We start from the raw sequence: 26,753 nt of genomic DNA on the forward strand, positions 1-26,753 counted from the left end.
TGCACATGAGAAGGCAGAAGAACTAGTGCGTTGTCAAAATGGGAGCCCTGCCAAAATTTTACCAACAAGACATTTTCTCCGAAGTACCTGTGTCCCTCTGATCAGTGATTTCCATACCATTTAAAGTCTCTTGCTGCCAGGGTTTAATTAATTGCTTGGTAAAAAAAATGTTGCTTGGTATAATTTTATTTAAAAATTAGTTTAAAGTTCACTGTAGAGTGAAAAAATAAAGGTTAGTATAATATAGTAGTATGATTCATTTCAAGAGCCATTTGGGAGTTGAATTGAAAGGGCTAGTTCTCTCGAAAGAACTCCCATCACTAATAAGTTGCGAGTTACAATAACATACCCGTAAACGTATACGCTTTCACATATTGTATAAGTTTTTTCATCATTTCAAATTGTGTACGCTGTATAACAATTTTTGTATGTGAGCAAAATTAATTAAAATACAGAGATCCCTTGGTTTACACTGTTAATGGGGACCACTACCACACACAAAAAGTGGAAAATGCATGATTAATAAGGGGAGCAAATGGATGATGTTGACATAAACCATCAAAGAGGAACCGGAACCCGCCATAGCAGAAATAACAAAAGAAGCAGTACTGGTAATTGATACTGTAATTTTACCAAATCACAGATATTTGTATTAGACTTACCCATTATTAAATTAATTTCAATTACATTTAAAACAAATTTTGGTGATTTGGTCTGTTTACTCGCCAATATGATATCCTAAAATAGTACGGCATCAAGCGACACAAGTTATTTTGAGTGTAAACAGATTAATATTTTACTTTAAATTCCTGTCATGTTTACCATCCTTTGTAGGTGTGTCTTATTTGTTGTATCATTGCCTTTCATAACTAGTTTATTTAGGATTGCATAGTTTACAAAGGGACATAGTTATTATAGATCTAGCTTCTTGATTCTGCTAAAAAATGCACCAGTTCTATGGATTGGAATTTAAAATGTATCAAATTTTCTTACAGGGGCTGGGAGGGTGCAGGCTACTGGACTGCCCTAGCCTGTCCACCCACTGGGGTCTGACAAAAATCTATGGGAAGCACTGGCTAAAATATTTTGGTAGCTGCTAACCGTACCTTTGCTTATGTTTACATCTATAACTAAAAATAAAAAGCTAACTTTCTACATTTCAGCAGTTTTAATGCGTAAACATGTACGTTTTGTATGACATTTAGTCTATTCTGCACCAAAGTCCATTGGCTGGCACTAAGTTATCCGTGGTAAAAGTTTGGTTTATTGTCAAAATAGTCCCTTAAACTATAATAACTTGCTTGTGTTCTTTGCATTTTAAATCTGTCATCTTTTTTATACTTATCACATCGTTTGAAAGGATTTCTTTTTTCAAGCAGAATAATGCTTTATTGCTATGGGAGTTTCCTAAAATATATGCTTAAAATCAGCATATGAGCCAGCTATTATTAGCAGAGCAAAATAAATGTTAAAAACCATTACAGTTTTTTAGTTGTTTTTTTCGGCCAATCATTTTCCTTTGATTTCCGCCCCTAACATTTTATTTTTCTGCATCCCTCACCAACAACTTGTACAGATGAAATGGAGCAATAATAGGAGTCTCTCAGGCTTCTGTTGAAGGAATCGATTACTGTGACCCAAAGTTACAGTTCAAAATTGGAACCCAGATATATATATAAATATATATATATATATATATATATATATATATATATATATATATATATCTAAATAATATTATTTCACCTTTTTAATTTAGTAGGTTTTACCAGATATGGCCATTTAACAGAACCAGTTCTGCAATCCCTTCTAATAATTTCATGTTTCGAAATTCATGAATCCACTCGACATAGACGTGAGTATTGTTTTACTCCAGTTGAGCTCATTCTCCTTCATAATAATTATGACAGAAAATGCGTTAATACTTTTTGAAAGGTGGTTCTATTCTTTGCTTTGATAACGTTTATGAAAAAAGTGATCAAGAAAATGTTATTGTTCCCAGACTTATAGCATCTGTTATTGACTGATTAAATTAGCAGAGTTAGGTTACATTCAGCTAATGATGTTGACGTATGGTGTAAAGTTGTGTGACAAAAACAAATCTGTGTTTCATTGAGCCAAGGATCAGTGAACTTTTATATCGTAATTGATGAAAACTTTTCTAAATGATTTAAATAAAAGGTACAAAGGTGACATTTGTTTTCAGGACTCCTGATCAAATGAGCTAGCCTCACAGAATATCCTGCACCTAAAGTTGAGTTCAGCTAAGACATACATATAACCCCTTTTAAAGAAGTTAGGTTATGACGCTGTGCTTGTATTACTTTCATGTTGGATATATTTGGTACTGCCCTGCGACTGTAAAGCCACTTCCTTAAGATAGCTGGGTTGGGCTCCAGCACTCCCACCACCCTAGTAAGGATAAGCTGTTTTGAAATGAATACATGGATAGATTTGATACTTGACTGACATTCAGCTAATTGACTCTGTTAAAAATGTGATGGGTTTTCCCTCTTGTCTGCTTTATATTCATTCTGTGTCTCAAGGTGGTGTCCCATAGAGGGGAAGAAAAGTCCTCTAAGGATTGATTATGAAGGCTTTAGGTGAGCGACTTAGTTCAAAAGGTTGATCATCTGTGATAGTGGTTCAAAATCATAGTTCTGAATACATTTTATGTTGTGTGTCAATAGGATGGAGGTGGGAATAAAAATAATATGGCAGTCTTATCATTTCTAGAGTCTGATGGCTTAATGGTTCCTTATTTATACCCACTGGGGAAACAATCAAGAGCTATTTGCACTATTGGCTGGTGTTCAGAATGCACTTGGATGTTTGTTTGCCTTAAAGCAAGCATATGTAATTGGGTTCTTGGAATGATGGAGTTTTCTGACAAAGATTCTTTATTCGGGTGAGATGGAACTATTTGCTAGGCGTCTTTGCTTCTGACATGGCATTTAGGTTCACTTCAGTGCTTATTGATGACTGCTTAAAACAGAAAAAAAAGCCAAATACAATAGTTGGTGTACCAGGAGTAAAAACATCCCACCCAAAACAATTGTAAAGACTATTTTTTAATAATACAAACATGAAACACCTGACATTCCTTTAATCTGGCAATAATCTAGCTTTTGGCATTGGAATTTCAGGCATAATTAATTGAGCAGATTCATCAATTAAGATTGTTGGACGTTTGTGTTTTTTCAAGTAGATCAAGTTGAAACATTCACTCTTGGATTGCCGAACTGGTAGTTGTAGAAAGCCTAACCTATGTAGGTCAATTAGAGGCTAATTTTCCTTAAGATTTCATAGGCCTATGCGTGTTCTTCTTTTCTTCTCCCAGCATGCAGCAAGTGTGAGAAATTATTATGCGGACAACATTGCCACCAACATCGGTATGAAGACAATTTGAAGATCTTCCCCAAATGTGAAAACACAGCAGAGTATCTATTGCCACTTGGTTTTGTAGTTCAAGCCAAATCGCCAGTGTGATTTTTTTTTTTTTCCACTGTCATTTTGCTATCTCAGACCGTGAGTGGGCATATTTTTACCAAATTGCCACAGATTTATTTAATGAGTGCCGTGGCACCCTGTGTGAACTACCTCTTGAATTTGATTTGTATCTTATTCTTTCAGGGTTCTTGTTGATTTAAGTTGACGCTTCTGCCACAGATGGGCGGATGTCCAAGCCTCCAGCCATGGATACTGATCCAAATGACTTATTTTTGGCACACAGGAACTTCACTGAGACAGCTCCTTGGGTAGAGTGCATTATTTTTAGGGGATTTTGGTTAGAAGATCAGTTTGAATTTTATCTTCTTCCACACATGGATTAATATAGAAAAAAAATCAATTTCAGTACATTTTATTTCCTGTTCTTTCCAAAACCCATTAATAGTTTTACAGGATATATTATTATAAATTATATAAAATATTCATCACATATTGTACTGACTTAAAATAGTGTTGGTGATCCTTTTCTTGAAGTGCTGAAGGGCATAGCCTACATATTTATTGGGCAAGATGGACTACACCGCTAGTTGTATTTTCCATCTACCTGTCCTTTTAATTTCAACTTAATGGATAAAGTGTATAGCTGAACTAATAGTGATTTTTTTTGTTTTATTTGACGTATTTCACTTATCGGGGTAATTTTTGTTTTTTTAATTATGTGTGCATAAATACTCTTTACTGTTTACTTGTCAGGACCAGAACGGAAACAGGACCCAATTGCGTAGTGTTTACCACAAGTTTTATTGAAGGAAAGAGGAAGGGCTGCGCCCACAATCCGGTGTTTGCTGGACGCGGGAAGCAAGTTGCTCCCGTACTTGGTTTGTGATCAAAACACGGAAGTGGATCAAGCAATGGTAGTGTCAGGGATGGAAATACTGGTCGGTAGCCGGGACTGGGAGAGCAAGGCGTGGTCGGGGTCAGAAACAAGTTGTAAGCCAGAACGGGAGCATAGACGTAGTCGGGGACAAAAAAAGAGGTCGTAAGCCAGGACGGGAGAACAGACTTGGTCCGGATCAAGACAGGTGGTAGCCAGAGACGGACGGGAGCAAAAACGGGACAGGTGGGAGTCAGGGTCGAAAAAGGCTTGCCTAGTATACACCGAGGTTTGCAGACGGACTGACAACAGGAGACTGACAGGACAGGGTTCAAGTAGTGACAGGGAGCCAATCAACCGTGTTTGATCCATCATACTGTAAGGATTAGGTAAGCAAACAATTTATGGTAATACTAATATGCATGATGCTAGTTTGCTCATCCGAATAGCAGAAGGGCAGGATTTCTGGTCAACAGAATAACTCTTGGTTAAGTAATTGGGATAATTAATGGTCGAGAAAACAAAACAAAACAAAAAATATTGACCGGCAGGAAAGATCATTTTTTGAGACTGGCAACCTTTTAGAATTTCCTAAGGAGCATCCTTATGAAAGATATAGATTTTCTGCTTGCCAACCCTTTAGCACATTATGAATAAAGCATGAAAACCATCAACATGATAACCACAGATTCATTAGTTGTAAGCATGCTTGCCTCATTGAGTTCTTTTATTAATTCTTAATTATTCATTTTCTCCTAGGGGAATTTAACACCCAAGAGGGTACAGAATTGCATTTAGGTCTACTGCCTAAACAAGTGGGCTGAAACTATGAGCTACGGAATTTTATTTTTTATCCACGATCAACTATGTGCAAAATTTCATTTTTTCTTAGAGTGACTAAAATAAAGAATCATACACATTTACAACTCTTTCTGTAGAGCTTATCCTTTTCCGAGTAATGAGGAGCTGGAACCTATACCCGCTGACTTCTGCACTGTTTGCCACCAATCACAGGGAATATATAGAGACACAGAACCATTCACACTCATATTCACACCATCACAGAGTGGGAATTGAATCCACACTGTCTCCATGGAAGGGAGGCAAGTAAATCGTTAGACTCATTGAGTTTTGGGGCATATTATTTTTGTTTTTATCAACGACTACTGTGCAAGTTCCAACATACAACTAAACGTAATACTCTGAACCCTTTTGAAGTTGGACGATTTCTATAATACCCAAATGCTCTAAACTCTTGTCCTGTTGTGTAAAATCTAATAACTCCCTTTAGAAAGGTTTGCTTGAATTCAGGTAGAAATTAAAACATGTCAGACAGATGACACCGTTCATTATAGATGGATGACTTCACTGTATATTTTAAGGTTCCAGCATAGTTTATGCATTTGTATCTCTATTACTGTATGGTATGGAATAAACTTGAAACCATTCTACTCTCTTTTTGTTTTTGAAATCATTTTCAATACAATACAATATTTCATTTATGAATATTTTTGAAGTGGATTTATTGGCAAGTTAATTTTAACAACTTTCCAAAGACAGCTTAAATGGGCTCAAACAATAATGTGTAGGAAACGTGGATCAGAAGATGGATAGTTACATTTCTGGACTGATTAAATATTTGGATTGAGATCTTATTGAATTGTATATATTGTTTTGTACCTTCTTGGTTATCGTCAGACTTTATAGAACACTAAAATGGAGGTAAAACCTACAAATGAGCAGGGGAAAACTATACATACTATTAATATTGTTTTTTTTTTTCTTCAAAAGATGATCTAGAAATATGCTTGTAATTTATTTGAAGTCGAACAATTAGACTTATTAAAATTAATTTCGACATTCTCTGTTTTCCACCTCTTCTTATTGACCATACAGTCTTCCGTTTGTGTATGATTGCTGTATTAAAAACAGATGTGGCCTCGAAACGTCTTATTACACAACAGTGGGCCTAAGGAATTAAATTGAGTTTGCACATGCTACGTGCAAACACAATCCCTCTAGAGACCTTCTGAGATGTGCGAGGTGCAGAAATTGGCAGAGGAATGGCATAATTGCATGAGCACATAATCAGCGCATCAATTTGACATTTAATAGATCCCTCCGTCGCTTCAGCTTAACTTTATTTAGATTTGAATGAATCGTCAAAATGGTTAATGGGCTCCAATTTATTGTACAGATGGATGTGCAGCACACTAAGCCGTCCGGGAAAACGACAAGAGACGTTTTAGAGTCAGAGGAGTTGGGTACAATGGCGTCATGGCGGTAATTAGACGCTTTTGTCGGAACACCTGCAAAGAAGCGCTGATTTGAACTTGCTGCCACTTGCAAGCACTTGTCATGCTCCAGTGTAGAAGGAAGTTGCATTGAATTAGTGTAAACTGAGTCTGTGAAGAGGTACAATTGCTTTCAGGATTGTGACAGAACAGGAAGACCTCAAATATCACTAATGCAAAAATGGCCTGAATTTCTAATGATTTTCTTTTGAATAGATGATGAAAATATCAGGTTATGCGCTTGCGCTCTTCCAGTATTGCACATATGTTGCAAATCGGCTTGGAAAACAAAGAAATAGACTTGTTGATCAAAGGATTGGACTCAGGAGAGCGGGAGTTATTTTTACGACTGGCTCTCACTATGCTGACTTGATTGCAGAAAAGGGGGGTGTGGGTGAACGTTCTGTGTCTGCCTCCCTTTAAGTCCCTTTCTACCATCTTCTGTCCCTTCCTCCCGTGTGTCTTGAGGACGGAGTAGAAAAAAGGGAAGTGCACTTCTTAAACATCAGTTGGCCGGTCCAGAGTGACAGAAAGCAAGCGGATGAGAGGCAGCCGATGGAGTGGGATTGAGCACAAAAAGATGGAGGGAGTGAGAGAGAGAGAGGGAGAAGCAAAGAACAAGCCCTGGAGTGCTAGCCAGTCAAGGTCACACAGAGGAGAGGAAAAGAAAGGAGGCTTGTGTGTGTATGTCTGTGTGACTGTAATAGAAGGCTTCCATAGTAAAAAAAGGGATTGATTCTGTCTTGGTTGGGGGAAGGGGGTGTGTTCTGTAAGGCAATGGACAGAGAAGAAAGGGTAAAAGATGGCAAGAGCTTGTAAAGTGGATGCAAAAACCCGTCATCTTTATGATTCTTTTTACTTCTATTGTCTTCTTTCTCTTTCTTCTTTTAAACATACTTTGTTAATGTGTTGCTTTAATGAATGAGTTGTGATTTTACAATGAAAGATTTGGGACCCTTATTCACTTCATGTATGTTGTGTAACCTTAGTGTCCTGTGGTGGGGATTATGTTAACCCCCCCCCCTCGACTTCCCCTTATTTGCTGACCTCTGCTGTCACGCTGGACTTCATCAGCTTCTTCATTGACAATTTTATCGCTATACTGCTCTGCAGTTAGAAGCAGCCTTCACTCGCTCTCTGAATTTATGTTGCATTCCTGGATACTGGAAAACATAAAATTTGGCACGTTAGGTGAGTCTAAAAAAATCTATTTGATGATTTACAGTGTTGCCTTGAGATCCAATTTTCATTTATTCGCTGACCATTATTGTTATCCAAAACATTCATATTGAAACGTTCCTTCAACCTGATGAGAGTCCAGACATCTCAAATAAACCAAAACACAAATAATGCTATGTGCTGGTCAAAAAAACATGTTAAAGTTATAGTTTCTCTGCACAAGTGTATTATTTAGTTTTATCTCAGAGCAGTGGTTTGACTTGAGGATCCAGCATCTCACCTTAATTAAAAGCACAGCCAAAATCGAGGAAAAAATTGCACTTCTCAAATTGAAAAGGATTCTGAAGTTTAAACCAGCTGATGCCCGAATTCTTTGCGGGCGCGGCGCGGCATGGTGGGGGTAATGGCGGTGGGATGCGGGCCTCAAATGCGGGGGTCGGCCAGCTTACGTTTAGAACCCGTTGCCGCATGGCGTGTGGTGCGGCAGGGATAACGGTGGCAGTCGGGCGCGGATCTTTGTCACGGAGTTGCCTGTTTAACGTCCCGAGCCCGTCCCCACAACGCCACCTGCCTCTGCGCCTGCCCGGAGCATTAGAGGACCGGCAGTGTGCTTGGGCTAAGGGGTCGGGGCAAGTGGTCACCTTGATATCATTTGTACGTGTGTTTATTGGCAGAATTGTGGAGGTCTGTGTCTTGCAGAGCTTTGTTACTCCTAACCCAAAAATAACAATAACTTTTATTTATTGCCCTTCACTCACCACCACTACTACTATTATTGCCAATCACTACAAATTAATTTTACTTGTGAAATGTTTAGTTTTGAAATGTGCACATTGTATTACCTGTGTTTAACTGAAGCAACGTACTGTGAGATTTAAAAGTGAAAAAGTGAACTGATACGAGATGTTTAAAGAACTCAGTGATCCCTGTCGGTTTTGTGACTGAAAGTAGGACTACAGTACGCACTTAAAATTTGAACCTTTTATGACATTAATGTGTACATGTCACGTCACTCTGTACGTACCTGTGAAGTTTTCGTAAAATGAATGGTTGTAACTTGAAAAGTTCTTGTACATGCCTGTCTCTGTTTTATTGTGAAATTGTTCACTTGGTATGAAAGTGGATCTTCAGACGATAAGGAACATCTTCAAAAGCAATCCTAGTCAAGACAAGCCTTTGTTTGGTGAGTATTCTGCGAGTGTGTAATTTGTCAATCTTCTAAAGAGGATTCACTCAGGGATAGACTAACAGCTAGTTGATGCCTGTCTTGGTTACAAATAATAACATTGGCAGTTTTAAACCACTTCCGTCTGTAATCCATCATTGGTCAGTAGAAGAGGCTAGACGGTTTAGAATACAGACGCTGCCCTACTTACGATCATTCTTAAGTTGAATATTTTCATAAGTTGCTTCAGTGCTATATTTTGTATGGAATGTATGTTTAAGGTTTGCATAAGTATGTTTAAGGCTTGTATTAGTAACTTGTTTTGTACTAAAGAATAAACATTTCATAAAATATGTTCTATAAAGAAAAATAAAGTGAGGTTTAAGTTACTTTTGGAAGATGCGCTTCAAGAGGTCATCCTCGGTGGTAAAAAGTTGCCGAAAAAAAGCGTTCCGACCATTTTCTCAACCGCATAAAGCTTTCTTATTCCATTTTCATTTCAAAAGAAACGGCTCGCCTCTTCTTCACACTTTACACCAACCATATTGAATGGATGCACAAGATATTAAACGATAAAAATTTCAAAGTTCTTAGCACGCTGGACATACATTATTGAATGTTTACACATGAACTAGGAAGAGGAAGCAGATTTTATTTTCTTCCGGGTGGATGCTAAATGTGACCTCACAGCGCCACACGCCGGTAGCGGCTGAAAGAAGTACTACAGGACTGGCCTGTACTCCGAAAAAGGTGCACACAATACAAAATCTAACTTACAGCGATGTCCGGATATATTTTGACATCATATCTACCGTTTTTCGTAAGTTCAATGGTCGTAAGTAGGTGAGCATTTGTATTAAAAAAATTGAGTATGAATGTTCTTTGTATGTGTGTTTATTAGCAGAATTGTAGAGGTCTGTGTCTTGCAGAGCTTTGTTACTCCTTGCCCAGAAAAAACTTTCACTTTTATTTCATCCCTTTCACTTGCCACCACCACCTTTGTTATTGTCACTCATTGCAATTTGATTTTTTATCTTTATGCATGCTTTGTGTTACCTATAAAAAACAATTCTCAATAGTCTTTGAGTCCCTCGCCTTTTAGGTGACTGAGAGGCGATGGATAGAGTTCTCCAGGACCCCCAAATCTTAATTCGTGAATTTACAGTACTCTTTTTAGGAACATCTTAATACTTCATTTGCGAAGTTTATGAATAGAGGGATCCTAAAAGCGAGGCCACTTGTTGTTTCCAACACATATGAGGTTATGTGAAGGATGGCATCTCCGATGCTACCTTATCCAGTGATGGTTTCCGGAGCATTGAAAACGTAAGACCTCCTCCTGCAACGATCAAAAGATAGTGTTATTTTGCCACCCTCGGCTAACAGCTGGCTCCTTCTTACACTGTTTGAGAGAGTTTTTCCAAATGTGTTCTGCATCCTAATGTTGTGTTATCCTGTCGGGGAATTGTGCCTTTTTCACGCTGTTATTCTTTATAAGGCAATCACCATTACTAATCCACATGAAACCTCTTGTGGTCACACAAACCCTCTTGTTTGAAGACTCCCAGCAAATGATCCTTTCAACAGACTTCATTACCATTTCTAAGGATAATTAAGAAATTTCAACTGTGCCATTTCATCCAGATGTACTATCTTTCTTATAAAACGTTCAAAGCTGCAACTTCAATAATCTTTAAGAGACAGTAGAGGTGACTTTTGGACATGAAGATGAGGTTTGGTGAGCAACAGATGTGACAGGAGATAGACACTTTGCTGAAACTGAATGGTTGTGTTGATGCGGTGCTTTTCCCTGATCAAAAGGTCGTCTTAACTTTAATTGACTGGAAACCTTTGCAGAGTTTGAGAGAAGAGTGCTGCACTTTGATAATTTGCGTTCACAAGAAATATTGAAAACAAAAGAAAGGGAAATGTGTGTCAGTAAATCTGTTAAATTTAACTTTATCACTGTCATAAAAAATACTATTGAATTGAGCTTTTTTAATAGAAATTTCTGGCAGAAGGTGTTTGGTTTTAGTACAACATGTTCCCGGACATAGTGTGCATGCTTGGAGTTTAATTTCATTTTTTTTCTCACTTTACTGGCACTAGGCATTTAGTAAAGAGTGTGTTGTTTGGTGTGAGCCCCCACCCTCCGGTATCTTGGCAAGGTGGTGCGACTGACAGATTGGGCAGTGTGAGTGCCATCTCCTCAGCTTGGCTGCCTGAGCGTTTCTCCCTCGTTCTTCCTTCCTCGCTTCGTCTCATCTCACTATTAGCCCGCTTCAGTGGTGGCCAGTAGGGCAGAGGACATTTTGCTCACGTTATCTTGCTCGGCCTTCTCCTGGGATTGAGTCCACTCACTGTTCCATGACTGCTTCAACAATACCTGATGGGTCAGTCGCTTCCTTGCTGATCCTCCTCATCGTGCGCTCCAAACACCTCAAACTGTGTGAAGTTCAAATGCAGCGTATTTTACTGTGTCCTTGTGTTAGTGTTAACCATTAGAGAGGCTGCTTCACACTTGAGCTTCTTATGCAAACCGGTCATTTTATAGAAAGATTTTCACAGCCGACTTATAAGCTGTAGATGTGGCCAGTCTCCTCAAAGTCTCAATTTAGCCTGCGCTCTTTGAAATGTTAATCTCTGATTTGACTTCTGATTGCGGTTCAATTGTGTGTTTGTCAAAGCTGTGTCTTAGATGTACGGTATGTGTAAAATGAAATAGTATGACATTATTCCACAGTGTAATCAATGAATAGGAAGGATGAAATTCAGGAAAGAAATGACGCAAATTGAGAAAAAAATGTGCATTTAGTGTTTTTTTTTCTTGGCATTCATCTATTCAATTTCCTCTACTTATCAAAGAGCACCGGTTTCCCTGTCCTTGTCCTACAATTCTTTCAGAGGACTCAAAGTTTTCTTGGGTTCTGTAAGAAATACAAAGTGGTTTCACTGAGCGGTTGTGAGGGAACTATGGCATACAAAACACTGGCAGGCACACTGGGACCTCTGGATTATGGGAAGGAACAAATAAAAATGATCACATTTAGTGTCTTGTGATTTGCAAAAGCCTGGAAGTTCTGGTTGTCTAATCTGTTGAAATACAACCCTTCACTATATATCTAAGGACTTGCTCGAATATACCTTTGAAGAATTATTCTCTCTCCTTTTCAATCCCTACCCAAAACTTGCCAATAGCGTTGGAACGCCAGTGAACCGGCAAATCAAGAGCTCCACCTTTCTTGTTAAAGCCAGAGTAGAGGGATTTTTACTGAGAAAACTTTTTTTTTTTTCAATTTTATTTTTACACAGGAATGACTTTTTCCTGTCACTCACGCAGAAGAAACAATGTATTCAGCTTCCATTACAGGTAGTGCCAAAATGTATGTAAGCCAAAAAGAAAAACATTTTTTTTTTTTAGTTTTTCTTTGCCGTCTTGTAGGTTTCAGAAGTAGAGACACCTTTTGAATGTAAATTTGTTAATCTGTTCCTAGGCCAGCAAAAGTATGATTTTTATTTTATTTTTTATAAGTCATAACAGAGCATCAGGGCATGAAACAAATACTAATTAAAATTGGATTACCATACAATAAACATAAAACAAGAGGCACATAATGTAAATAAACAAAGAATAAAGGAAATAATAAAAATATTCACCTTTTAACTGGCATCTTTTGTTTTGTGGTCAGTGTTTCTTGCCTCGTGTTTCTTGAAAAACTGATCCAAAGATGTCTTTTTTTGCCGACTTTTAACAATGCGCCAGGCAGACGTCATCAAAATGAGTGCTGGCCCTACCTGTCAACACTTTTTCTGGGAGATACCTTTCCACAATTTCATGAGACTTCATGGAATTTTGCCAAAATGTCTTTATTTTGGGCTGAGGGAATGATGGCTGCATCCTCCCCCTTGACGTCTCTGAACTCCTTCTGCATGGCGGTGTGTGTTTTTATACCTTTCTATTGCCTCTTGCTTTGTTTGAATGGCCAGAAAAGGTCTCTTTACCTGAAACCTTTGTATGTAGAGACGTTTGTAAGTAGAGGTACCATTGTATTCTTTTTGCCCAATGTGGAAGGGGGATGTTTGCTGACCATAACTTCACAATTTTCTGTTTTACTTGGCAACTCTAAAGTTTTTCCTTTTACTTAATTACCAATTGTCTTAAACAAAATTATTCACTAGAATCAACAAAAGAAACAGCTATAAAGGTATAGTCATAACACTTGTTTGTATGTATGTGTCCAATCTCTGAGTGTTGGGGTAATTTAAATAAAGTGCCAGGGCGAAAGGCCTTAAGCACACAGTAAAAATGCAGCTAAAAATGATAACATTGGAATATTCAATTTTTAAAATTTTTTTTTTAAACAGCATTTTATGCAGATTTGTAGGTAAAACCTCAACTCTGTGAATGTCTTAAGGGTCAAATTGATTTATTGTCAGTTTAATTTTTAAACTGAGTCTTGGAATGTTTAGCTTTTCTAGCAATTATTTAAACAAAGTAAGCATTGTGGGAAAACTGCAGCTAAACAACTGTATGAGAAATGTTGCATTCACCGACTCAAACACAACAAGACTTTCTAAAAGCTTGCAAGCCAAAATGTCCTGAATCTTTTGAATTCATTTCGACTGTGGTTGGTATCACAAACTGGGTCATTTATGAGTTGTCATTTATAAAGGCTGATTGATGATCTCTGCTCAAAATTGTTCTGTACTTTATCATCCTATCCAATGTACAAAATAATATTCACTGTATAATGGTATATAAACACTGATTAGATTAATGTAAAGACTTTCTGTATTTCCTAAAACTGTCAATTTTACTGTGTGGGCTCACCATCCATTTTCATGTCCTAATATGGGAGAGCTAATTGTTTGAACCATTGTCCTTTTAGGCTAATTTCCAACTGCATGTAGCATCATGTGGAGTGGGGTGGAGACTAGGAGGAGCGGGAGCTCGAGCACTCAGGGAGGGAAGTAATGAGCCGAGCCAGGAGGGACAGATGAATTGGGACATCGAGAGCCTAAATACACACTCGTGTCTCACAGCTAAGATGTGCATTTACTGAGCTGATTGGGAAATTTGAAATACCAATGTGTGTGTGTGTGGGGAGGGGTAGGTTACATACCCATGGGCACGAGCCTGATTGTGCCTGTTATGGCTGTGCCAAAAGAATAACAAAAATCATATCGCTGATGGCTGTGAGACGCTGTTATTGTTCTCGCTTCCTCCCACTTCAAAAAATGATGACTTTTATTGTTGTGGATTGCCCATCAGTCAGCTAACTTTTATAAGCGTATCATCCAGTGTTTGATTTGGCAGCAGGGAGAATTTGTGCATCTGGAGGAGCATACTGAATTGGAGGCAAGCGATTGCGCATGCATGGGGGCAAGTGAAAGAGCTCAGCTATGCACCTACTAAAGGCGAACCACACGGGATTGTCTAGCCACCAGATTGGTTTAAACCACTAAACTGAAATGAGGCCTTTTTGTGTCACCCTACACATACACACACACACATGCACACACCCATCCACTTTGCTCTTACACTAAAGAGCAGCACTGTTTTTCCTTTTATATAGATCATATCTCTTACGCAGGATGCATTGATTAATGCCAAGTGGCCAATACCTCTGTTGATCATGTCTCTCAGGCTTAGGTGGAGCTGCAGAAAGATACTAATAAAGACTCATTATAGGGACAGAAAGCTGTTTTCTTGATATTGGGTCATTTTAAATATTGGCCCTTTAGCTGTTGAAGTATATTCTCCCACAGAGCTGGCAGGCAGTCAAATGCTCTCAGATCGCATTTGCACGAACGAGCAAACAGTCAAATCTGGAGTCCGCAGTCCCGCAGTGAGTTGCATTTGCTTGTATATGTGGTCACTGGCACAATCCTGCTGCACAGTCCACAAAAACAAACACACAGGTCAAAAAGAGAGCTCCCAGAATGCAACATTGATTCAGCGTGGCTCACTCATCACCCACCCCTAAAAAAGCACAAAGGTGATTATAAAATGAAAACTACTGCTCCAATATATGATAATTGTCATGCTATCATCCCGTGCATGTCTTGCCTGTGGTGGTGTTTTTTCTTTGGTGCAACAGTAAATAAAACTCATGCTGCTATATTATGATCTTTGCTTTGTGATTATCCATTAGGAAGTCGATTTGTTTGCCCATCAGTAGTGTAGCGGTGAAGTCTTAACATGACATGTCATTTTAACACAGTAAGTAAGATATCTACATCAGGGGTCTCAAACTCACAGCCTGGGGGGCATGTTACGTAAAACCTGTGTTTTTCTAGACACATATATTCCAACTGTCTCACCCTCACCTTTACTGCTCGGGTGCTCTAGCGGCCTTTAGAAAAACTAAAGCATCATTGCATAAGCCTCAGGGTTTAAAGCTTGTGAAAAAAGTCGCGGCTTATAGTCTGGTAATAAAACGGTAATAAAAAAAGATAAAGCTGTTTTCTTTCAAGTATTGTCAAGTCAAGTCATGTTTATTTGTATAGCCCTTTATTACAAGGAGTCTCAAAGGGCTGCACAGACCAGAGATTATTGCAAACTGCAGACTACACCATCCCCTTGATCTAAAACCTACATGAGGGCAAGGAAATACTCAAAACCTCAACATGAGTGTATGTGTTATTGTATTTTGGACTAGTTTTTATAGTATTATAAAAAAAAAGATTCATGTTGAAATAACAAAATTCTTCTGTATGACAGATACATTTGCTTATTTTTCTAGCTGCAGTAGAAAAAATACATAAAATATAAAATGTAGTAAATTAAGAAAAATGTTTTCAGAATAAAAAGGCCAGGATTTATAAGAGCATGTTAATTTACCATATTTACTTATCTATAAATTGTATTTATTTACAGTAAAATGTATATCAATTTATTATTTTAGAGAATAGATAGTTTTATTAATTACTGTATCGCAAAGGGTTTTGCCAGTGGGGTAAGAATCTTTTAATTTCTACAGTCCATAGCCTCCTGAATCATGCTTTTTTAGTATGCCTCTTAAAAACTTGGCAAGATTTTATAATGGACAGTGAAACACTTATAATACCACAGTCCGCGGCATTTCGGGTACACTTGGCTGCAATGGCCATGTGGAACCTACTGTATTTTCAAGACCATAAGGCGCACATAAAAGTCTCACATTTAAAATTGTGCAGCGCGCCCTATCGTGCAGTGTGCCCTGCGTGTGATGAAAAGCTGGGGACTATGCTGAGGACACCATGATGTGGGAAGTCTGGGCGTCACTGCTAAAGGGTGAGGTGTGGGCGTGTATATAAGGCTAGGTTCACACTGCAGAGCTAAATCCTGATTGTTGGCTGGAATCCGTTGATTTTTTGAGTTTAGTCACATTTCCGACTCAATGCAACTTGCATGCGATCTCCTGTGACTTCTATGTGTCTCCTATGTGAACGCCCCTATGTCCCGCTTGCGCGGAAGGGGACGTGTGATGACACATGCCATGCCTCCATTGTTTGCGAAATTACTCATGGATGCTAACACTGGAGTTTCCAGCAATTTGAAAGCTATTGTGCTACTGGAGGATGAACACAGTTGTCTCCTAAATATTATAAAATCTAAAACCTCACTTTCCCTCAGTTGAATCTGGGTTCCTGCGGATCCTTGAAAAGTCTTAAAAGGCATCGAAATTATTATTCAAAAATATAAGGCCTTAAATGGCATAAAAATGTGTTATATCCAAGTTTCAAGAGTTTTAAAAAGTTACACATTAACAAGATTTATATTCATTTGAAATAAAAAGACTTAGAAACATTTATAAATTGTTTTTTTTGGGGGGATAATTCAGCGATTTGCTCTGGTGGCCACAATAACGGAACTATGAAAACGTGCATGTGGTTTCAGTCTGGCCTTTCAGAGCAGATACATGTCTTAGGTCTACCTTATGTCTACCTACGATACACATAGCAACTTCGGACAGAGACGTTTGGGAGGGAGAGCTAGTGCTGGCTGGCAGCACCAGAGAGAATTTGGAGCGTGCGTGGTGTTTTTAAAGGTGGGAGGCGGGGGTGCGACTTTAACATGATTTGTCGACCCCAGGCCAACCCATCCCTTGGTAGCGCAGTCACTTCCTGTTAGTGAAGTTGGCTGGGGCATTTCTCCTACATCTGTGTTGTTGTAAGACGGGTGCAGCTAAGGACACCCGCGCCCTATCGAGCGGTGTGCCCTGTGTATGTGTTGAATATAGAAATAGAACCAGCTACTGCGCCTTTTAACACGTTGGACTCTATGTTGGTGAAAATACGGTCTAAATAAGTCTAAACCCACCATTATAGAGCAGCATGTGGAGGCAGTGATAACTGATTCTATACGCTAAGTTCAAGGTAAAAAAAAATCACAATAGGAGCTGTAAGACGAGATTGGTACGAGATATTGCTCTCAAAAGTCACATTTCAGACAAATAAAACTCATAGCGAGCCCTGACGGACAGGCAGACCCAGTGCACATTGGACGCGACTGAGCATTGACAGGCATGTGGCCGGCAGCTACTCCCGACAATCTTTCTCTGGTCTCGGGGCGCCTGACAAAGCTCATTAAAAGACAGTTCACAAGCTCCATGGACACGAAGAAGCGTCATGTATAAAACATGACTCAGAAGAGTTTATGCTGCTCAGTTTAAACAGCGATCTATAGCAATTAGAGACTCATACTTGCTGCATAGGTCATTTAGAATCAACCATTAATTTAGTTGCATGTTAAAATATTGAGGTCAATATCATTTTGGACATATGCTAAGTTCTCATAAAAACTTCAAGCACACGAATACATTTTAATAGGCCTACTGTGAATTTCATTTATGGCTTTTGAAATGTACAGCAGAAACGCCATATGAAAAGGCTTGCTCTTATAAGACCTTGAAGCTTGCTTTTAAAATCTTAATATTGTTAAAACCTTCAAAGATAAGAAAAAACATTCAGAATCAGAGACCAACTATGATGTCATTCAGAGAGACAACTAAAATTGCTTTCTTGCCAGAGGCTCATAGGTGCTGCATAGAACATTTAGACTTAAACATTAATGTCAAAATTATTCTCAACATAAACTAAGTTGTCATTAAAACTTAAAGCACATGAAAACATTTTAAAAGCCCTACAATCAGTGTCCCCTCTAAGTTGCGCGCGTGCGCACTGCTCACACATTCTCAGCGCACAAGAAAATCAAGTCAAGTCAAGTCAAATTTATTTATATAGCCCTTAATCACAAAAATGTCTCAAAGGACTGCACAAGATTACAATTACAAAATTACACAATTACCTGATCTTAGACCAGCATGCGGGCAAGGAACAACTCAAAAACCTCAGTGTGAGGAGAAAAGAGAAACCTTAAGAAAGGACCTCACATGTGGTAATCCCCCTTCCAGGATTGACCAGGGTGAATTACAATTAGCATTACTGTACACATAATAGTAAACATCAGGTAAGATGTTGAAAATGTCCGGAAAGTGCATGACATCAACGACGCCCCCAGCCTGCAAACCAGTCCAGAAAGTCTATGACGGCCACGACGCTGCCTCCCGTCTCTGCCAGCTGGTAAATGCAGGGGTTGACATGCTGCAGGTCAGACGCTGGTCGGCTGACCCATCCCAAATCATCCTTCTCCTCGTATCAGCCAGGCAGGCGTCGGAAAAAGACAGGACAAAACAGAATATGAGGTGGGCATCAATCATATGCTTTGGAATAGAAGTGTGTCTTAAGCCTCGATTTAAAAACTTCCGTTGAGGTTGCAGATCTTATCTCCAGAGGCAGGGCGTTCCATAACACCGGGGCCCGGAGGGAGAACGCTCTCGAGCCTGCAGACAACTTGGCTCTCGGAGTCACAAGTAGACCGGCATTTTCCGAGCGCAGACTCCGTGCAGGAACATAGGGGGAAATCAAATCGGAGAGATAAGAGGGTGCAAGCCCATGCAAACATTTATATGTTAATAAGAGAACCTTAAAGTCACATCTTAAGTGGACTGGGAGCCAGTGCAAGTTGGCCAATACAGGAGTAATATGCTCAAACTTTTTGGTCTTAGTCAAAAGTCTAGCTGCCGCATTCTGAACCAGCTGCAAACTTTTAATGCTAGACATCGGGAGACCAGAAAGCAATACATTACAGTAATCAAGCCGAGAAGTAATAAACGCATGAATTAAAATTACGGAGGTGGTAGAAAGCTATTCTAGTAATATTTTTCACGTGTAACTGAAACGACAGATTAGGATTAAATATAACACATAGATTTTTGACCGAGTCACTATGGGTGATATTACATTTGTCTAGGTTCAGGGTAGTGTTTGAAAACAACTGACGACAGTGAGCTGGACCAATAATCAACATTTCAGTTTTTTCTGGGTTAATGCGTAAAAAAATATTTGACATCCATCTTTGAATCTCAGTAAGGCAAGCCTCCAGATTTCTACAACTTAAATGTCCATTTTTTTCCAGTGGCACATACAGTTGAGTGTCATCTGCATAGCAATGGAAACTAATATTATACTTGCGGATAATGTCACCAAGCGGGATCATATAAATACTAAAAAGAAGGGGGACAAGTACAGAGCCTTGAGGAACACCACAAGGGACATTAGATTGTTTAACTGATGGTCCTAAGATCCCAAACAGATCCTTCACCAGTGAAGCTGGAAACAGATCAAGCAGGCACGTAGTTTGTTTGGCCCTACTGACCATCTGTGTTAGATTATCAAGGGACAAATCATTGAAACTGGAGAATGTTTCTGAACAACCGCCGACACGGTCCATACCTAACACCTCCACATCTTTGATATAGGAGGAGGAAACAGAGCGTTCTTTTAAAATTTCATTCCTGATTAGTTGAATCTTTTTATTAAAAAATTCCATAATGTCGTTAGCAGAATAAGTGCAACCATTTGGGTTAAGTTGTTGTCTGGTAAGTTTCGCCACTGTGTCAAACAAAAATTTCGGATTATTCTTATGTTTAACAATAATCTTAGAGAAAAACGAAGCTTTAGCTGAGGCAAGAGCTACTTTATAGTTCAGCAAACTGTCACACCAGGCCAGTCGAAAAACCTCCAGCTTAGTAGTGCGCCATTTTCGTTCAATTTTTCTGCAACTTTGTTTGAGTAACCTTGTTTCTTCAGTAAACCAAGGTGTATTCTTCTTGGGTCGGAATTTATACTTTAGGGGCGCCACAGAATCAAGAACATTAACCAAAGCAGTATTGAAGTTGTTTGTAAGTGAGTCAACAGACCCAGTGTACGAAGGGAAGGCTGCTGTTACCGTAGGTAATAATTCTTTTAAGGCTAACACCGTTTTAGGGCGGATATTGCGACTGCTAAAGCCTAAATTTTCCTTATCACAGTAAACATTAAACAGCACCTCACATTTAACAAAATAGTGATCAGAGATGGCATTAGGATACGGTAACACTGTAACATTTGAGGCTACTACGGCACGGGTCAGGACGAGATCTAGAGTGTTCCCATCTTCATGGGTGGGCACATCAACTATTTGATTGAAACCAAATGTATCAATCCGTGACTTAAATGCAAATGCAAGTGAATTTGATGGGGAGTGTATGTGAACATTAAAATCACCAATAATTACAACATTGTCCGCATAAGTTACTAAGTCTGTTAACAATTCCGAAAATTCTTCCAAAAAATTTGAGTATGGTCCAGGTGGGCGATACACAACAACTAAATAAATTGGTGTTGACATTAAGGACCTCATAACAAGTGCTTCAAACGTTTTAAAACTAGTAGGGGTATTAGGAGTAAATTTCAACTTATCTTCCGATATAAGAGCAACACCTCCACCTTTTTTGCATGGTCGTGCCAAGTGCGAACTCACAAAGTTAGGGGGAGAAGCCTCATTTAACACTACAAACTCATTTGGTTTTAACCAGGTCTCACAAAGGCCAATAAGGTTAAGATTGTGTTCATTAATAAGGTCATTGACAAGTAAAGCTTTGGAGGCTAGTGATCTAATATTCAGAAGGCCAAGCTTCAGCACTGTGGACTTAGCTGAAACCTTTCGCGAGTTTTGAACCTTAATGGCAACCTTAGTTGTAACCACCACAGGATTAGACTGCCGGTCCCGGGTCTTGGGCCTTGCATGACGGCAGATGCGGCCCGAATTCCATACCACAGGAATTTTGTTGACAGGTGGAGTAGCAGGATGACTATTGGTAGAAAATAACCAATAGAAAATCTAGCCAGCGCACAAAAATGAGGGCTCAAAATTACTTATTAAGAATCGACTCAAGTCAAAGTTACAGTGCATGAAGGTAAAAATACATGGGTTCCCCTGACGTTGTGTCCTAAATGCGGTATTTTGAAGTCGAGTCGAAGGAGAACGAAGTTGAGTAAAGTTAGTAGAATTTGTCGGGGAACCGGCTTCTTCGGCTCGGCTCACTAAAAAGAACCGGCTCTTTCGGGTACTAAACGGCTCTTCAGGGTGTTTTTGCTTCTTTAATCCCAACATGACCAAATATTATGTAAAATTATGCACAAAATGACTTAAAGGAAGGGGGAATAGAACAAAAAAGAAAAAAATACCAAAATGAAAAAGTAGTGAAAAGCTGAGAAAAAAAGAAACAAAAGGAAGAAAAAAAGAAGGAACAATTTAGAAAAAAGCCAGAAAAAAAGAAAAGAAAGAAATGTAGGAAAAAAGTAAATAGAGATCAAAAAGAAAAAACTTAACAGCTCGGAAAAAATAAACACAATGAGATTTTTTTAAAGGAATTTAAAAGTAGAAAAAAAAACACGGAAAAAGGAAGAACAAGTTTGTGTTGCATTCAAATAATTTCCAAATCTATCAAGTGAATCTTGTTGCCAACATTGTACTTCTACTAAAAAATGTGATGAAGTACAGTTCTGTATCTTACAACCGACTAAATAAGCCCCCAAAAATGTTAATATTATGCGACAAAGAGAATCAGGAAATAAAAAGAAATGGATATCTTGTGAAAGAATTGTAAGAACAAACGACGTCTGTAGGCCGTTCAACCTTTCCAATAGTACATGAGTCAATTCATTCAAAAGAGAAAAATAATTTTGCATTGCCGGAAACTCAGCAAAATATAACTTGATGTCAAGTTTTGGACATGTTTGATAATTAATTATCTTGCCACACTTGGGATTATGGTTGCTCACTGTTGTTTCAAGCGCTGCTCACCGACTTTGTGTGAACGCTCAGACCCGTGGAAAATTAGAGGGAACATTGCCTACAATGAATTCACATTTATAGCTTCTACAGTAGAAACACTATCTGAAAATGGTTGCTCTTTCGAAAACTTGCAGCTTGTTTTTAGAATGTAGAACTTATTAATGCCTTAACGTTCTTGTAAAATTCGCCTAAAATCCCAATCCAAGACATACCCAGACTAAATTGAATGCTGTTCTTGAACCATTAGGAGCAGGAGCATTAGGTTTTGGTCTCCTTTTGAAAGGCAAGATTCCGAAGTTTTGTCCCAAACTAAATTAATCCCTGCAAGTGCTACTAACCTTGAGTAATCTGAGTTAGAACACACAGAAATAGAAAGATTTTATTCTAGCCTGAATTTTTTTTTTCAATTAAATTCCTTCAGATTAGTGTAGCATGGGCATCTTAGCTGGTAAACAGGTGAGACAAAAACTTGAAGCCTTACCTGGTACCTTGTCAAATTTAAATCACATTCTTAAATAATAAACATTGTATTTTACATATTTTTCTAGGGTTAGGTTTAGGCGTTTCGAAAAGTGGTCATACGGAGACGACCAGTGAACAACACTAAAACCTTTTCAATTGTGTATTTTACTTTGGCCAATTTTGTATACATTGTAAAAGAGTTGCAAACGTTTGAAAATGGTGTGTAAAAATGAATCACTAGTTGCTTTACGCACACTTATTTCTGGGTCTTATTTGAACAAAATAGGGACTTTTCTAATGGAGAAGAAGGATGTGAAAGCATAACATCTCAGAAACTGTAAAATACTGTATATATTGTGATTCAATAATGTCATTTTTTAATGGATTGACAAATTATATAATTATTTGTTCATATGGTTGATTGAAGAAGTTATTTTGGGGGATGGGTCTCTTTTAAGCCTTTGGCTTCAACCTGTCATCCCTTTTTTCTTTTCAGGTGATTTATTCATTCAATGATGATATGTTTGTTGCAACATGACTAAAAAAAAAATAAACGAAAGATCAAAATTACAATACGTCATTTAGAAATTTTGTAGTTTTCTTCCTTTCTAACTTTGTGTCCTTATCTTAGTGATTTTATAATCTGGGTATGTTGCTAATATTTGTCGTCGGTGGCCATAAGTCTTTTGAGATTCGTTCTTGATTTACAGCTGTGGGCCTAAAAAAATTTAAGTGGTATGACCGTAACTATAACATTGTCACATAGAGTAAATAACAACGCAAATAACATCAAATGTATTAAAATAAAATCCATAATTTAACAGTGAAATGTTTAACAACATCACATATATGGGCAGTGCTCATATAACATTGAACTGGACCTTAAATGCTGTAAATGAGCCATAAACAATTTGCATAAATTTTATTCTAATTATGAACCTACATCCAAATGATATTAAAATATGCACAGAGCAGCAAGACACTCAACTAGGGCAGGGGTGGCGAACATGGGGCTCTTGGCCAATAAAAATGCGGCTCTTTGCCTCATCATATTTTCTCTATACTGTGGCTCTTTGCCTTGTTTCATGTTTAGTTTTTTTGTGTGTATTGAGGGTGGACACTTTCCTTGAAATCAACACAAGAACAATACTTGGTGTATTGTAAGGAGAGGAGTGTTATTGATATCAACGTAGTGCAACACTCTGCAACGAGATTAGACATGGCAATCCAAAGTAATGCGTGATGAAAACTTTAAAGAAAAAAATATGAACAAAAGACTGTCAGGATAAATGTAATATTTACATATAATATAGTAATACTGTAGTGCAAAGAAAAAGTTGTGCATTGTAACAACTGTGCAATGAAAAATATTAATAACATTTAGCAGGGACATCAATTCCCTAAAAGGTCAATGACGCACACATTTTCAAAGTTTTGCGCACTTACACTGTATATTATGGGGTAAAATGTCCTCTAGGCTATCTGTTATTATTATTTTTGCCTTTTTTTCTTGTTCTTTAGCTGTCATTGGCTGTCATTTATGCATGACAAAATTCCGCAGTCAGACTTGAAATAAAAAAAGGCGAATTAATAAGCATATGGTTGTTGCATATTTGCACAAGCTATCTTGAAATGCACCATTACTGTTTAGACGATTTCGACGATTAATAAAATAGTTCAAAAAGCACCGTTAAAATTCGAATAGTGGGGGTGGCATAAAGGATTGCATGTGTTGCAATTGCATCAATAATGTTCAAACTCACAGTACCCAGCTATAAAGTATGCACTGTTTTGAAATGGATGAAGGTGATAAAACACCAATATTTTTCATGTTAACATTTGCTCTTTGACTGGCCTTACTCCCCACACTCCAAAATACCTGGAAAACACAACAAATATATCCCATATGTCTTCCTCTGTTTACCAGGCACTGTTTTCTGTAGCACTTTGTGTGAAGTACATGAATTTGACTACCTGGATGTGGCCCATAAAATATCTCCTGCTCCAGTGCTAGAATATCCAGTGGATCACAACTGGCATGTACTTAGAGATTCCGAGTTTAGACAGAGTAAAGGAGTTCAAGAAATGGATCGCATGTAAGGATAGCTGGAGGCCAAAAGGCTTTGGTGAAGCTGCGGAGTTGGAAATGAGGTTTTAAGGTTTCTTTTCGATTTTCAAATATCGCCGCGGGGGAATGCAGCCCATTTTCTTAGAGAGAAGTCCAGCCCTCACTTTGAATGTGGTTTGATTTTAAATACAGAGCAGCATATAATCAGGAAATGGCGTTTAATTAGGGATAAGAATGAAACGTTGAATAAGAATGTGGATGGACACTTGAGGTAATAGCAGAGTCTCTGTTAGAGGTGGCGTGTGCATAATTGTTTATATGAAGACTTTTTGCAGGATCTGCTGCTCAGAGCCACCTTGTTATCTATGGTTCAAATGTTTATTACTTTTTTTTATGTCTCTTAGATCCATATTTGTGTGACAGGGACATTCTATTTTAGCTCTTATTGAGCCATTGGGATGGAGTTATTTGCCCTATTTTTCATAAGGAGCTACTTATAGTTCTGTGGAGCAGATTAAAAATGGCAATGATATAACAAATAAGAGCAATTCAGCTGAATTTTAAAAGCAAAATAATGTTGTTAACATAATTACCTGAATATCTTTAGTTCCAAACATTGATTCTTAAAACATTTGATTTTAATTCATAATCACCAAAATTACCTTATATGTTGTCCTGCAGTAGATTTCTCTGTCTCAAATAATAAATATACATTTTACGTGGAAACAAATTGAAATAATGGTGTGCTACAGTGCTGTCATCAGTTCACCAAAGTAGAAATTAATTTCACCATTACTGCACCCAAAAGGCACGCATTATTTCGTAAACTTCTAAGCTCACAGTTAAAATGAAGGGTTTTGTAGAATTTAATTTGCATATTTCAGTAATCAGTTTTCATTGTTGCAACAAAAATTTTTGAAGGTCACAGAAAAACGGATGCATCATGTCAAAGTAATTCCTAAAACATATACTGCATTGAAATCCCTTTGTATTAAGAAAGCTTTTTGACTGTTATTTTCTATCTATAGTTTTGGAACTCGTTATCCTAGGTGAGTAAGGTAAAGATAAACTCAAACTTGGACCTGGTCACCTCTTCAGTCTGAATATGAACTTGTAACGCTCTGTGCTCTTTAATCATGTTCTCTAACCTACTTGCCAAGCTTTGCTGACAACATGCAGAGATGTTCTTCAAAGGGAAATTAGACATGAGAGCAAGAAAGTCCTGCCTTGTCGTTTTTTTGGGCTGCACGGTTAGAGAACTGTGAGCAACTGCTGGCCTGCTTGCTATCATCATTGTCCTCTTTAACTCGCCTGCGCAGCCAACCATACGTGTGGACCCCTCGCTCCACCCCCCTTCCAACCATTCGGGCTCTCAGCCTGCAGCTAACATAGCCTTTAGGTAGGACACACAAGCAGTCCTTAATATGTTTTCCTTCCTTTGATCCGTCCAAACCAATTTTGGTTGTTCGCGTCCAAATATGGTTTGCATAATTTAACCGGACAAGATGGAGGAGATACTCTTATCCCCTCCCCACACATTATTACATCATCTGTTTGTAAGCACTCAACCATTCGACTGAACAGTCATCAGCCAGAAATGCACTGGAAGTGACACTTGTCATTTCACCAGTTCATGAACACATGTGTACTGGGATCCCGCATGGTCTCTTCTCGACCACCATCCCAGTTGTGGTAGGTCCAAATCTCAAGGACCCTGAAGAATTCCCGTGAGGTTCTGGAAATAGCAAAGGCTGTGCAAAGAACATCAATTCCCATGAAGGCCCACACATGCATGCACCGACAAGCACACACTCGTCTTGTTTTACATTTCATTTGCGCATCAATTAGTCTTTAGAAATAATGCGGCGCTGACTGCTTTACACGTAGCCATTAGATGACTGCTGGGGATTTGTGCAAAGATGAGCCATTAGCTGATTTTTAGAGTTGAGTGGTGTGTGTTTGATATTACCCAGCTGATATTTATTTCACTGTTGTGATTAATACAGCAACGCCTGTTTATTGTTCGCATATCTTTTCTTAATTATTTCATAAAAAAAAAAAAAAAAAAACAAATGTGTGAGGTTGAAGCATACAAT

General features: G+C 38.3%; 1 protein-coding gene and 1 long non-coding RNA gene across 4 annotated transcripts in view; both read left to right on the plus strand.

The window, feature by feature from the left end:
• syt7a (synaptotagmin VIIa) overlaps positions 1 to 26,753 on the plus strand; it is a 137,254-nt gene that overhangs the window by 7,932 nt on the left and 102,569 nt on the right. The gene's annotated exons all lie outside the window — the stretch shown is intronic.
• LOC148362627 (uncharacterized) lies at positions 3,339 to 5,641 on the plus strand. The gene is made up of 3 exons (XR_015850882.1): positions 3,339 to 3,392; positions 3,634 to 3,758; positions 5,084 to 5,641. It is a non-coding gene; the product is annotated as an uncharacterized LOC148362627 (long non-coding RNA).

The sequence above is a fragment of the Urocampus carinirostris genome, chromosome 7 (assembly GCF_059441175.1).
Source record: "Urocampus carinirostris isolate Australia breed hairy pipefish chromosome 7, RoL_Ucar_1.0, whole genome shotgun sequence".
Taxonomy (NCBI): Eukaryota; Metazoa; Chordata; class Actinopteri; order Syngnathiformes; family Syngnathidae; genus Urocampus; species Urocampus carinirostris.